At 35.3% G+C, this 14037-nt stretch overlaps 8 non-coding genes across 8 annotated transcripts; all 8 read right to left on the bottom strand.

Moving 5' to 3' along the window:
* Positions 1 to 1850: 1850 nt before the first annotated feature.
* TRNAC-GCA (transfer RNA cysteine (anticodon GCA)) lies at positions 1851 to 1921 on the bottom strand. Its single transcript has one exon. It is a non-coding gene; the product is annotated as a tRNA-Cys (tRNA).
* Positions 1922 to 3746: 1825 nt separating this feature from the next.
* Positions 3747 to 3818, bottom strand: TRNAC-GCA (transfer RNA cysteine (anticodon GCA)). The gene has a single exon. It is a non-coding gene; the product is annotated as a tRNA-Cys (tRNA).
* Positions 3819 to 4688: 870 nt separating this feature from the next.
* On the bottom strand, positions 4689 to 4760 carry TRNAC-GCA (transfer RNA cysteine (anticodon GCA)). Its single transcript has one exon. It is a non-coding gene; the product is annotated as a tRNA-Cys (tRNA).
* An 882-nt stretch (positions 4761 to 5642) lies between these two features.
* On the bottom strand, positions 5643 to 5714 carry TRNAC-GCA (transfer RNA cysteine (anticodon GCA)). Its single transcript has one exon. It is a non-coding gene; the product is annotated as a tRNA-Cys (tRNA).
* Positions 5715 to 6585: 871 nt separating this feature from the next.
* On the bottom strand, positions 6586 to 6657 carry TRNAC-GCA (transfer RNA cysteine (anticodon GCA)). The gene has a single exon. It is a non-coding gene; the product is annotated as a tRNA-Cys (tRNA).
* An 871-nt stretch (positions 6658 to 7528) lies between these two features.
* Positions 7529 to 7600, bottom strand: TRNAC-GCA (transfer RNA cysteine (anticodon GCA)). The gene has a single exon. It is a non-coding gene; the product is annotated as a tRNA-Cys (tRNA).
* An 882-nt stretch (positions 7601 to 8482) lies between these two features.
* TRNAC-ACA (transfer RNA cysteine (anticodon ACA)) lies at positions 8483 to 8554 on the bottom strand. Its single transcript has one exon. It is a non-coding gene; the product is annotated as a tRNA-Cys (tRNA).
* Positions 8555 to 11332: 2778 nt separating this feature from the next.
* Positions 11333 to 11404, bottom strand: TRNAC-GCA (transfer RNA cysteine (anticodon GCA)). Its single transcript has one exon. It is a non-coding gene; the product is annotated as a tRNA-Cys (tRNA).
* Positions 11405 to 14037: the final 2633 nt, after the last annotated feature.

The raw sequence follows: 14037 nt of genomic DNA, 5'->3' as shown, positions 1-14037 counted from the left end.
AATGCTCTACCACTGAGCTATACCCCCAGTTCTGAAATGTTCACCTTTACTAATTCAGTAATATGTACAAAGTGCAAGCAACATGCAATCACCATCAAAGCAAAGCATTTTCAGCCACCAAACCCTCCTTATAGGTATATGGGGTGCGAAGGATGTCCTTTATCTGCCTTGGTAAAATACAGTGAGGTTTCTATTGCAAGAATTCATACATTTCGTATCACATGTAGATCTTGGAACATGGAAAAAAAACTTTTGTCAAATGCACAAATTCTGCAAAATGTAACTGCTTCTCTACTGCAGATTGTTGATTTTGTGCTAAGAGCATATTTAAACCAATTGTTCATTGTTTTTTATATGAAATGATTATATATCCTATTGTTTCTTACAGTGCATTGGGTTGAAAAACATTTTAACAGGATCTATTGAAGAGGATATATGGTTATGAATCAGGAACTTCTTGAACTGCATTCCTACGCTCTACCACTGAGTTAAACCCTTGAATGCTGAAAACTGCCCTTTTTTAAAAAGGTGATAGAGTGGGTGACTGTATGGAACTTGTAGAACTAATGACATCAGTGCACTTCTGGTCAGCTGTACAAATGAATACATTTCATTAAGGGCATATTATTGGTTTCCACCACAGGTTTATAACATTCATATGAGCTTCCAATGGACTATTTCAAACTGATAATATCACCAGTAGAACTTGGGTGAATGTAATACACAGCTTGTATCATACGAAGAAATCCGAAACAGCTTAATGGTGTTTACCCTATGTTTCAGGAGATGATCAGGAGTATTTCAAATATAGAAACGTGTTGCTCATTACATAAAATGCTAAGATTGTAAATATTTTCTTCAATTAAAAAAATATTTCTACAGGTGCAACAGTTGGACCAGGGGGCCCTCAGATTTGAACGAGGGACCTCTTGATCTGCAGTCAAATGCTCTACCACTGAGCTATACCTGCAGTTCTAAAATGTTCACCTTTACTAATTCAGTAATATGTACAAAGTGCAAGCAACATGCAATCACCATCAAAGCAATGCATTTTCAGCCACCAAACCCTCCTTATAAGTATAAGGGGTGCGAAGGATGTCCTTTATCTGCCTTGGTAAAATACAGTGAGGTCTCCATTTCAAGAATTCATACATTTCATATCACATGTAGATCTTGGAACATGGAAAAAATACTTTTGTCAAATGCACAAATTCTGCAAAACGTAACTGCTTCTCTACTGCAGTTTGTTGATTTTGTGCTAAGAGCATAGTTAAACCCAATTGTTCATTGTTTTTATATGAAATGATGATATATCCTATTGTTTCTTACAGTGCATTGGGTTGAAAAACATTTTAACAGGATCTATTGAAGAGGGTAGATGGTTATGAAACAGGGACTTCTTGAACTGCATTCCTACGCTCTACCACTGAGTTAAACCCTTGAATGCTGAAAACTGCCCTTTTTAAAAAAAGTGATAGAGTGGGTGACTGTATGGAATGTGTAGAACTAATGACATCAGTGCACTTCTGGGAAGCTGTACAAATTAATACATTTCATTAAGGGCATATTATTGGTTTCCACCACAGTTTTATAACATTCATATGAGCTTCCAATGGACTATTTCAAACTGATAATATCACCAGTAGAACTTGGGTGAATGTAAAACACAGCTTGTATCATACGAAGAAATCCTAAACAGTTTCATGGTGTTTACCCTATGTTTCAGGAGATGATCAGGAGTATTTCAGATGTAGAAATGTGTTACTCATTACATAAAATGCTAAGATTGTAAATGTTGTCTTCAATTTATTTAATTAAAAAAATATTTCTACAGGTAAAACAGATGAACAAGGGGGCACCCAGATTTGAACTAGGACCTCTTGATCTGCAGTCAAATGCTCTACCACTGAGCTATACCCCCAGTTCTGAAAAGTTCACCTTTATTAATTCAGTAATATGTACAAAGTGCAAGCAACATGCAATCACCATCAAAGCAATGCATTTTCAGCCACCAAACCCTCCTTATAAGTATATGGGGTGTGAAGGATGTCCTTTATCTGCCTTGGTAAAATACAGTAAGGTTTCCATTGCAAGAATTCATACATTTCGTATCACATGTAGATCTTGGAACATGGAAAAAAAATCTTTTGTCAAATGCACAAATTCTGAAAAATGTAACTGCTTCTCTACTGCAGTTTGTTGATTTTGTGCTAAGAGCATAGTTAAACCCAATTGTTCATTGTTTTGTATATGAAATGATTATATATCTTATTGTTTCTTACAGTGCATTGGGTTGCAAAACATTTAACAGGATCTATTGAAGAGGGTATATGGTTATGAAACAGGGACTTCTTGAACTACACTCCTACGCTCTACCACTGACATAAACCCTTGAATGTTGAAAACTGCCCTTTTTTAAAAAGGTGATAGAGTGGGTGACTCTATGGCACTTTTAGAACTAATGGCATCAGTGCACTTCTGGTCAGCTGTACAAATTAATAAATTTCACTAAGGGCATATTATTGGTTTCCAACACAGTTTTATAACATTCATATGAGCTTCCAATGGACTATTTCAAACTGGTAATATCACCAGTAGAACTTGGGTGAATGTCAAACACAGCTTGTATCATATGAAGAAATCCTAAACAGTTTCATGGTGTTTACCCTATGTTTCAGGAGATGATCAGGAGTATTTCTAATGTAGAAATGTGTTGCTCATTACATAAAATGCTAAGATTGTAAATGTTTTCTTCAATTAAAAACATATTTCTACAGGTAAAACAGTTTAACAAGGGGGCACCCAGTTTTGAACTAGGGACCTCTTGATCTGCAGTAAAATGCTCTCCACTGAGCTATACCCCCATTTCTGAAAAGTTCACCTTTATTAATTCAGTAATATGTACAAAGTGCAAGCAACATGCAATCACCATCAAAACAATGCATTTTCAGCCACCAAACCCTCCTTATAAGTATAAGTGGTACAAAAGATGTCCTTTATCTGCCTTGGTAAAATACAGTGAGGTTTCCATTGCAAGAATTCATACATTTCGTATCACATGTAGATCTTGGAACATGGAAAAAAAATCTTTTGTCAAATGCACAAATTCTCCAAAATGTAACTGCTTCTCTACTGCAGTTTGTTGATTTTGTGCTAAGAGCATAGTTAATCCCAATTGTTCATTGTTTTGTACATGAAATGATGATATATCAGATTGTTTCTTACAGTGCATTGGGTTGAAAAACATTTTAACATTATCTATTGAAGAGGGTATATGGTTATGAAACAGGGACTTCTTGAACTACACTCCTACGCTTTACCACTGACATAAATCCTTGAATGTTGAAAACTGCCCTTTTTTAAAAAGGTGATAGAGTGGGTGACTCTATGGAACTTGTAGAACTAATGACATCAGTGCAATTCTGGTCAGCTGTACAAATTAATACATTTCATTAAGGGCATATTATTGGTTTCCACCACAGTTTTATAACATTCATAAGAGCTTCCAATGGACTAGTTCAAACTGATCATATCACCAGTAGAACTTGGGTGAATGTAAAACACAGCTTGTATCATATGAAGAAATCCTAAACAGCTTAATGGTGTTTACCCTATGTTTCAGGTGATGATCAGGAGTATTTCAAATTTAGAAATGTGATGCTCATTACATAAAATGCTAAGATTGTAAATGTTTACTTCAATTTATTTAATTAAAAACATATTTCTACAGGTAAAACAGTTGTACAAGGGGGCACCCAGATTTGAACTAGGGACCTCTTGATCTGCAGTCAAATGCTCTACCACTGAGCTATACCCCCAATTCTGAAACGTTCACCTATTTATTCAGTAATATGTGCAAAGTGGAAGCAACATGCATTCACCGTCAAAGCAATGCATTTGCAGCCACCAAACCCTCCTTATAAGTATAAGGGGTACAAAAGATGTCCTTTATCTGCCTTCGTAAAATACAGTGAGGTTTCCAGTGCAAGAATTCATACATTTCTTGTCACATGTAGATCTTGGATCATGGAAAAAAACTTTTTGTCAAATGCACAAAATCTGCAAAACATAACTGCTTCTGTACTGAAGTTTGTTGATTTTGTGCTAAGAGCATAGTTAAACCCAATTGTTCATTGTTTTGTATAAGAAATGATGATATATCTTATTGTTTCTTACAGTGCATTGGGTTGAAAAACATTTTAACAGGATCTATTGAAGAGGGTATATGGTTATGAAACAGGGACTTCTTGAACTGCACTCCTACCCTCTACCACTGACATAAACCCTTGAATGCTGAAAACTGCCCTTTTTTAAAAAAGTGATAGAGTGGGTGACTCTATGGAACTTGTAGAACTAATGGCATCAGTGCACTTCTGGTCAGCTGTACAAATTAATACAATTCATTAAGGGCATATTATTGGTTTCCACCACAGTTTTATAACATTCATATGAGCTTCCAATGGACTATTTCAAACTGGTAATATCACCAGTAGAACTTGGGTGTATGTCAAACACAGCTTGTATCATATGAAGAAATCCTAAACAGCTTAATGGTGTTTACCCTATGTTTCAGGAGATGATCAGGAGTATTTCTAATGTAGAAATGTGTTGCTCATTACATAAAATGCTAAGATTGTAAATGTTTTCTTCAATTAAAAACATATTTCTACAGGTAAAACAGTTGAACAAGGGGGCACCCAGTTTTGAACTAGGGACCTCTTGATCTGCAGTCAAATGCTCTACCACTGAGCTATACCCCCATTTCTGAAAAGTTCACCTTTATTAATTCAGTAATATGTACAAAGTGCAAGCAACATGCAATCACCATCAAAACAATGCATTTTCAGCCACCAAACCCTCCTTATAAGTATAAGTGGTACAAAAGATGTCCTTTATCTGCCTTGGTAAAATACAGTGAGGTTTCCATTGCAGGAATTCATACATTTCGTATCACATGTAGATCTTGGAACATGGAAAAAAAATCTTTTGTCAAATGCACAAATTCTGCAAAATGTAACTGCTTCTCTACTGCAGTTTGTTGATTTTGTGCTAAGAGCATAGTTAATCCCAATTGTTCATTGTTTTGTATATGAAATGATGATATATCAGATTGTTTCTTACAGTGCATTGGGTTGAAAAACATTTTAACAGGATCTATTGAAGAGGGTATATGGTTATGAAACAGGGACTTCTTGAACTACACTCCTACGCTCTACCACTGACATAAATCCTTGAATGTTGAAAACTGCCCTTTTTTAAAAAGGTGATAGAGTGGGTGACTCTATGGAACTTGTAGAACTAATGACATCAGTGCAATTCTGGTCAGCTGTACAAATTAATACATTTCATTAAGGGCATATTATTGGTTTCCACCACTGTTTTATAACATTCATAAGAGCTTCCAATGGACTATTTCAAACTGATCATATCACCAGTAGAACTTGGGTGAATGTAAAACATAGCTTGTATCATATGAAGAAATCCTAAACAGCTTAATGGTATTTACCCTATGTTTCAGGTGATGATCAGGAGTATTTCAAATGTAGAAATGTGATGCTCATTACATAAAATGCTAAGATTGTAAATGTTTACTTCAATTTATTTAATTAAAAACATATTTCTACAGGTAAAACAGTTGGACAAGGGGGCACCCAGATTTGAACTAGGAACCTTTTGATCTGCAGTCAAATGCTCTACCACTGAGCGATACCCCCAGTTCTGAAAAGTTCACCTTTATTAATTCAGTAATATGTACAAAGTGCAAGCAACATGCAATCACCATCAAAGCAATGCATTTTCAGCCACCAAACCCTCCTTATAAGTATATGGGGTGCGAAGGATGTCCTTTATCTGCCTTGGTAAAATACAGTAAGGTTTCCATTGCAAGAATTCATACATTTCGTATCACATGTAGATCTTGGAACATGGAAAAAAATCTTTTGTCAAATGCACAAATTCTGAAAAATGTAACTGCTTCTCTACTGCAGTTTGTTGATTTTGTGCTAAGAGCATAGTTAAACCCAATTGTTCATTGTTTTGTATATGAAATGGTTATATATCTTATTGTTTCTTACAGTGCATTGGGTTGAAAAACATTTAACAGGATCTATTGAAGAGGGTATATGGTTATGAAACAGGGACTTCTTGAACTACACTCCTACGCTCTACCACTGACATAAACCCTTCAATGTTGAAAACTGCCCTTTTTTAAAAAGGTGATAGAGTGGGTGACTCTATGGAACTTGTAGAACTAATGGCATCAGTGCACTTCTGGTCAGCTGTACAAATTAATACATTTCATTAAGGGCATATTATTGGTTTCCACCACAGTTTTATAACATTCATATGAGCTTCCAATGGACTATTTCAAACTGGTAATATCACCAGTAGAACTTGGGTGAATGTCAAACACAGCTTGTATCATATGAAGAAATCCTAAACAGTTTCATGGTCTTTACCCTATGTTTCAGGAGATGATCAGGAGTATTTCTAATGTAGAAATGTGTTGCTCATTACATAAAATGCTAAGATTGTAAATGTTTTCTTCAATTAAAAACATATTTCTACAGGTAAAACAGTTGGACAAGGGGGCACCCAGTTTTGAACTAGGGACCTCTTGATCTGCAGTCAAATGCTCTACCACTGAGCTATTCCCCCATTTCTGAAAAGTTCACCTTTATTAATTCAGTAATATGTACAAAGTGCAAGCAACATGCAATCACCATCAAAACAATGCATTTTCAGCCACCAAACCCTCCTTATAAGTATAAGTGGTACAAAAGATGTCCTTTATCTGCCTTGGTAAAATACAGTGAGGTTTCCATTGCAAGATTTCATACATTTCGTATCACATGTAGATCTTGGAACATGGAAAAAAATCTTTTGTCAAATGCACAAATTCTGAAAAATGTAACTGCTTCTCTACTGCAGTTTGTTGATTTTGTGCTAAGAGCATAGTTAAACCCAATTGTTCATTGTTTTGTATATGAAATGGTTATATATCTTATTGTTTCTTACAGTGCATTGGGTTGAAAAACATTTAACAGGATCTATTGAAGAGGGTATATGGTTATGAAACAGGGACTTCTTGAACTACACTCCTACGCTCTACCACTGACATAAACCCTTCAATGTTGAAAACTGCCCTTTTTCAAAAAGGTGATAGAGTGGGTGACTCTATGGAACTTGTAGAACTAATGGCATCAGTGCACTTCTGGTCAGCTGTACAAATTAATACATTTCATTAAGGGCATATTATTGGTTTCCACCACAGTTTTATAACATTCATATGAGCTTCCAATGGACTATTTCAAACTGGTAATATCACCAGTAGAACTTGGGTGAATGTCAAACACAGCTTGTATCATATGAAGAAATCCTAAACAGTTTCATGGTGTTTACCCTATGTTTCAGGAGATGATCAGGAGTATTTCTAATGTAGAAATGTGTTGCTCATTACATAAAATGCTAAGATTGTAAATGTTTTCTTCAATTAAAAACATATTTCTATAGGTAAAACAGTTGAACAAGGGGGCACCCAGTTTTGAACTAGGGACCTCTTGATCTGCAGTCAAATGCTCTACCACTGAGCTATTCCCCCATTTCTGAAAAGTTCACCTTTATTAATTCAGTAATATGTACAAAGTGCAAGCAACATGCAATCACCATCAAAACAATGCATTTTCAGCCACCAAACCCTCCTTATAAGTATAAGTGGTACAAAAGATGTCCTTTATCTGCCTTGGTAAAATGCAGTGAGGTTTCCATTGCAGGAATTCATACATTTCGTATCACTTGTAGATCTTGGAACATGGAAAAAAAATCTTTTGTCAAATGCACAAATTCTGCAAAATGTAACTGCTTCTCTACTGCAGTTTGTTGATTTTGTGCTAAGAGCATAGTTAATCCCAATTGTTCATTGTTTTGTATATGAAATGATGATATATCAGATTTTTTCTTACAGTGCATTGGGTTGAAAAACATTTTAACAGGATCTATTGAAGAGGGTAAATGGTTATGAAACAGGGACTTCTTGAACTACACTCCTACGCTCTACCACTGACATAAATCCTTGAATGTTGAAAACTGCCCTTTTTTAAAAAGGTGATAGAGTGGGTGACTCTATGGAACTTGTAGAACTAATGACATCAGTGCAATTCTGGTCAGCTGTACAAATTAATACATTTCATTAAGGGCATATTATTGGTTTCCACCACAGTTTTATAACATTCATAAGAGCTTCCAATGGACTATTTCAAACTGATCATATCACCAGTAGAACTTGGGTGAATGTAAAACACAGCTTGTATCATATGAAGAAATCCTAAACAGCTTAATGGTGTTTACCCTATGTTTCAGGTGATGATCAGGAGTATTTCAAATGTAGAAATGTGATGCTCATTACATAAAATGCTAAGATTGTAAATGTTTACTTCAATTTATTTAATTAAAAACATATTTCTACAGGTAAAACAGTTGGACAAGGGGGCACCCAGATTTGAACTAGGAACTTTTTGATCTGTAGTCAAATGCTCTACCACTGAGCGATACCCCCAGTTCTGAAAAGTTCACCTTTATTAATTCAGTAATATGTACAAAGTGCAAGCAACATGCAATCACCATCAAAGCAATGCATTTTCAGCCACCAAACCCTCCTTATAAGTATATGGGGTGCGAAGGATGTCCTTTATCTGCCTTGGTAAAATACAGTAAGGTTTCCATTGCAAGAATTCATACATTTCGTATCACATGTAGATCTTGGAACATGGAAAAAAAATCTTTTGTCAAATGCACAAATTCTGAAAAATGTAACTGCTTCTCTACTGCAGTTTGTTGATTTTGTGCTAAGAGCATAGTTAAACCCAATTGTTCATTGTTTTGTATATGAAATGATTATATATCTTATTGTTTCTTACAGTGCATTGGGTTGAAAAACATTTAACAGGATCTATTGAAGAGGGTATATGGTTATGAAACAGGGACTTCTTGAACTACACTCCTACGCTCTACCACTGACATAAACCCTTGAATGTTGAAAACTGCCCTTTTTTAAAAAGGTGATAGAGTGGGTGACTCTATGGAACTTGTAGAACTAATGGCATCAGTGCACTTCTGGTCAGCTGTACAAATTAATACATTTCATTAAGGGCATATTATTGGTTTCCACCACAGTTTTATAACATTCATATGAGCTTCTAATGGACTATTTCAAACTGGTAATATCACCAGTAGAACTTGGGTGAATGTCAAACACAGCTTGTATCATATGAAGAAATCCTAAACAGTTTCATGGTGTTTACCCTATGTTTCAGGAGATGATCAGGAGTATTTCTAATGTAGAAATGTGTTGCTCATTACATAAAATGCTAAGATTGTAAATGTTTTCTTCAATTAAAAACATATTTCTACAGGTAAAACAGTTGGACAAGGGGGCACCCAGATTTGAACTAGGGACCTTTTGATCTGCAGTGAAATGCTTTACCCCTGAGCTATACCCCCATTTCTGAAATGTTCTCTTTTATTTATTCAGTAATATGTACAAAGTGGAAGCAACATGCAATCACCATCAAAGCAATGCATTTTCAGCCACCAAACCCTCCTTATAAGTATAAGGGGTACAAAAGATGTCCTTTATCTGCCTTGGTAAAATGCAGTGAGGTTTCCATTGCAAGAATTTATACATTTTGTATCACATGTAGATCTTGGAACATGGAAAAAAAAACGTTTGTCAAATGCACAAATTCTGCAAAACGTAACTGCTTCTCTACTGCATTTTGTTGATTTTGTGCTAAGAGCATAGTTAAACCCAATTGTTCATTGTTTTTTATATGAAATGATGATATATCCTATTGTTTCTTACAGTGCATTGGGTTGAAAAACATTTTAACAGGATCTATTGAAGAGGGTATATGGTTATGAACCAGGGACTTCTTGAAAAGCGCTCCTACGCTCTACCACTGACATAAACCCTTGAATGCTGAAAACTGCCCTTTTTTAAAAAGGTGATAGAGTGGGTGACTGTATGGAACTTGTAGAACTAATGACATCAGTGCACTTCTGGTCAGCTGTACAAATTAATACATTTCATTAAGGGCATATTATTGGTTTCCACCACAGTTTTATAACATTCATATGAGCTTCCAATGGACTATTTCAAACTGATCATATCACCAGTAGAACTTGGGTGAATGTAAAACACAGCTTGTATCATATGAAGAAATCCTAAACAGTTTCATGGTGTTTACCCTATGTTTCAGGAGATAATCAGGAGTATTTCTAATGTAGAAATGTGTTGCTCATTACATAAAATGCTAAGATTGTAAATGTTTTCTTCAATTTATTTAATTAGAAAAATATTTCTACAGGTAAAACAGTTGAACAAGGGGGCACCCAGTTTTGAACTAGGGAAATCTTGATCTGCAGTCAAATGCTCTACCACTGAGCTATACCCCAGTTCTGAAAAGTTTGCCTTTATTAATTCAGTAATATGTACAAAGTACAAGCAACATGCAATCACCATCAAAGCAATGCATTTTCAGCCACAAAACCCTCCTTATAAGTGTATGGGGTGCGAAGGATGTCCTTTATCTGCCTTGGTAAAATACAGTGAGGTTTCCATAGCAAGACTTCATACATTTCTTATCACATGTAGATCTTGGAACATGGAAAAAAAACTTTTGTCAAATGCACAAATTCTGAAAAACGTAACTGCTTCTCTACTGCAGTTTGTTGATTTTGTGCTAAGAGCATAGTTAAACCCAATTGTTCATTGTTTTTTATATGAAATGATTATATATCCTATTGTTTCTTACAGTGCATTGGGTTGAAAAACATTTTAACAGGATCTATTGAAGTGGGTATATGGTTATGAAACAGGGACTTCTTGAACTGCACTCCTACCCTCTACCACTGACATAAACCCTTGAATGCTGAAAACTGCTCTTTTTTAAAAAGGTGATAGAGTGGGTGACTGTATGGAACTTGTAGAACTAATGACATCAGTGCACTTCTGGTCAGCTGTACAAATTAATACATTTCATTAAGGGCATATTATTGGTTTCCACCACAGTTTTATAACATTCATATGTGCTTCCAATGGACTATTTCAAACTGATAATATCACCAGTAGAACTTGGGTGAATGTAATACACAGCTTGTATCATACGAAGAAATCTGAAACAGCTTAATGGTGTTTACCCTAAGTTTCCAGAGATGATCAGGAGTATTTCAAATGTAGAAATGTGTTGCTCATTACATAAAATGCTAAGATTGTAAATGTTTTCTTCAATTTATTTAATTAAAAAAATATTTCTACAGGTAAAACAGTTGGACAAGGGGGCACCCAGATTTGAACTAGGGACCTCTTGATCTGCAGTCAAATGCTCTACCACTGAGCTATACCCCCAGTTCTAAAATGTTCACCTTTATTCATTCAGTAATATGTACAAAGTGCAAGCAACATGCAATCACCATCAAAGCAATGCATTTTCAGCCACCAAACCCTCCTTATAAGTATATGGGGTGCGAAGGATGTCCTTTATCTGCCTTGGTAAAATACAGTGAGGTTTCCATTGCAAGAATTCATACATTTCGTATCACATGTAGATCTTGGAACATGGAAAAAAAACTTTTGTCAAATGCACAAATTCTGCAAAACGTAACTGCTTCTCTACTGCAGTTTGTTGATTTTGTGCTAAGAGCATAGTTAAACCCAATTATTCATTGTTTTTTATATGAAATGATGATATATCCTATTGTTTCTTACAGTGCATTGGGTTGAAAAACATTTTAACAGGATCTATTGAAGAGGGTATATGGTTATGAAACAGGGACTTCTTGAAGTGCACTCCTACCCTCTACCACTGACATAAACCCTTGAATGCTGAAAACTGCTCTTTTTTAAAAAGGTGATAGAGTGGGTGACCGTATGGAACTTGTAGAACTAATGACATCAGTGCACTTCTGGTCAGCTCTACAAACTAATACATTTCATTAAGGGCATATTATTGGTTTCCACCACAGTTTTATAACATTCAAATGATCTTCCAATGGACTTTTTCAAACTGATAATATCACAAGTAGAACTTGGGTGAATGTAAAACACAGCTTGTATCATATGAAGAAATCCTAAACAGTTTCATGGTGTTTACCCTATGTTTCAGGAGATGATCAGGAGTATTTCAAATGTAGAAATGTGTTGCTCATTACATAAAATGCTAAGATTGTAAATGTTTTCTTCAATTTATTTAATTAAGAAAATATTTCTACAGGTAAAACAGTTGGACAAGGGGGTACCCAGATTTGAACTAGGGACCTCTTGATCTGCAGTCAAATGCTCTACCCCTGAGCTATAACCCCAATTCCGAAATGTGCACCTTTATTTATTCAGTAATATGTACAAAGTGGAAGCAACATGCAATCACCATCAAAGCAATGCATTTGCAGCCACCAAACCCTCCTTATAGGTATATGGGGTGCGAAGGATGTTCTTTATCTGCCTTGGTAAAATACAGTGAGGTTTCCATTGCAAGAATTCATACATTTCGTATCACATGGAGATCTTGGAACATGGAAAAAAAACTTTTGTCAAATGCACAAATTCTGCAAAACGTAACTGTTTCTCTACTGCATTTTGTTGATTTTGTGCTAAGAGCATAGTTAAACCCAATTGTTCATTGTTTTGTATATGAAATGATGATATATCCTATTGTTTCTTCCAGTGCATTGGGTTGAAAAACATTTTAACAGGATCTATTGAAGAGGGTATATGGTTATGAAACAGGGACTTCTTGAACTACACTCCTACGCTCTACCACTGACATAAACCCTTGAATGTTGAAAACTGACCTTTTTTAAAAAGGTGATAGAGTGGGTGACTGTATGGAACTTGTAGAACTAATGACATCAGTGCACTTCTGGTCAGCTGTACAAATTAATACATTTCATTAAGGGCATATTATTGGTTTCCACCACCATTTTATAACATTCATAAGATTTTCCAATGGACTATTTCAAACTGATCATATCACCAGTAGAACTTGGGTGAATGTAAAACACAGCTTGTATCATATGAAGAAATCCTAAACAGCTTAATGGTGTTTACCCTATGTTTCAGGAGATGATCAGGAGTATTTCAAATGTAGAAATGTGTTGCTCATTACATAAAATGCTAAAATTGTAAATGTTTTCTTCAATTTATTTAATGAAACATTTCTACAGGTACAACAGTTGAACAAGGGGGCCCCCGGATTAGAACTAAGGACCTCTTGATCTGCAGTCAAATGCTCTACCACTGAGCTATACCCCCATTTCTGAAATGTTTACCTTTATTTATTCAGTAATATGTACAAAGTGGAAGCAACATGCAATCACCATCAAATCAATGCATTTTCAGCCACCAAACCCTCCTTATAAGTATAAGGGGTACAAAAGATGTCCTTTATCTGCCTTGGTAAAATACAGTGAGGTTTTCATTGCAAGAATTCATACATTTCGTATCACATGTAGATCTTGGAACATGGAAAAAAAACTTTGTCAAATGCACAAATTCTGCAAAAAGTAACTGTTTCTCTACTGCATTTTTTTGATTTTGTGCTAAGAGCATAGTTAAACCCAATTGTTCATTGTTTTGTATATGAAATGATAATATATCTTATTGTTTCTTACAGTGCATTGGGTTGAAAAATATTTAACAGGATCTATTGAAGAGGGTATATGGTTATGGAACAGGGACGTCTTGAACTACACTCCTACGCTCTACCACTGACATAAACCCTTGAATGTTGAATACTGCCTTTTTTTAAAAAGGTGATAGAGTGGGTGACTCTATGGAACTTGTAGAACTAATGACATCAGTGCACTTCTGGTCAGCTGTACAAATTAATAGATTTCATTAAGGGCATATTATTGGTTTCCACCACAGTTTTATAACATTCATAAGAGCTTCCAATGGACTATTTCAAACTGATCATATCACCAGTAGAACTTGGGTGAATGTAAAACACAGCTTGTATCATATGAAGAAATCCTAAACAGCTT

Source organism: Ambystoma mexicanum, unplaced genomic scaffold (genome assembly GCF_040938575.1).
Source record: "Ambystoma mexicanum isolate Mex_15411 unplaced genomic scaffold, UKY_AmexF1_1 Mex_scaf66, whole genome shotgun sequence".
In the NCBI taxonomy this organism is placed as follows: domain Eukaryota; kingdom Metazoa; phylum Chordata; class Amphibia; order Caudata; family Ambystomatidae; genus Ambystoma; species Ambystoma mexicanum.
Note: the sequence above shows the minus strand (reverse complement) of the source record. Positions and strands in the feature narration are given on the sequence as shown.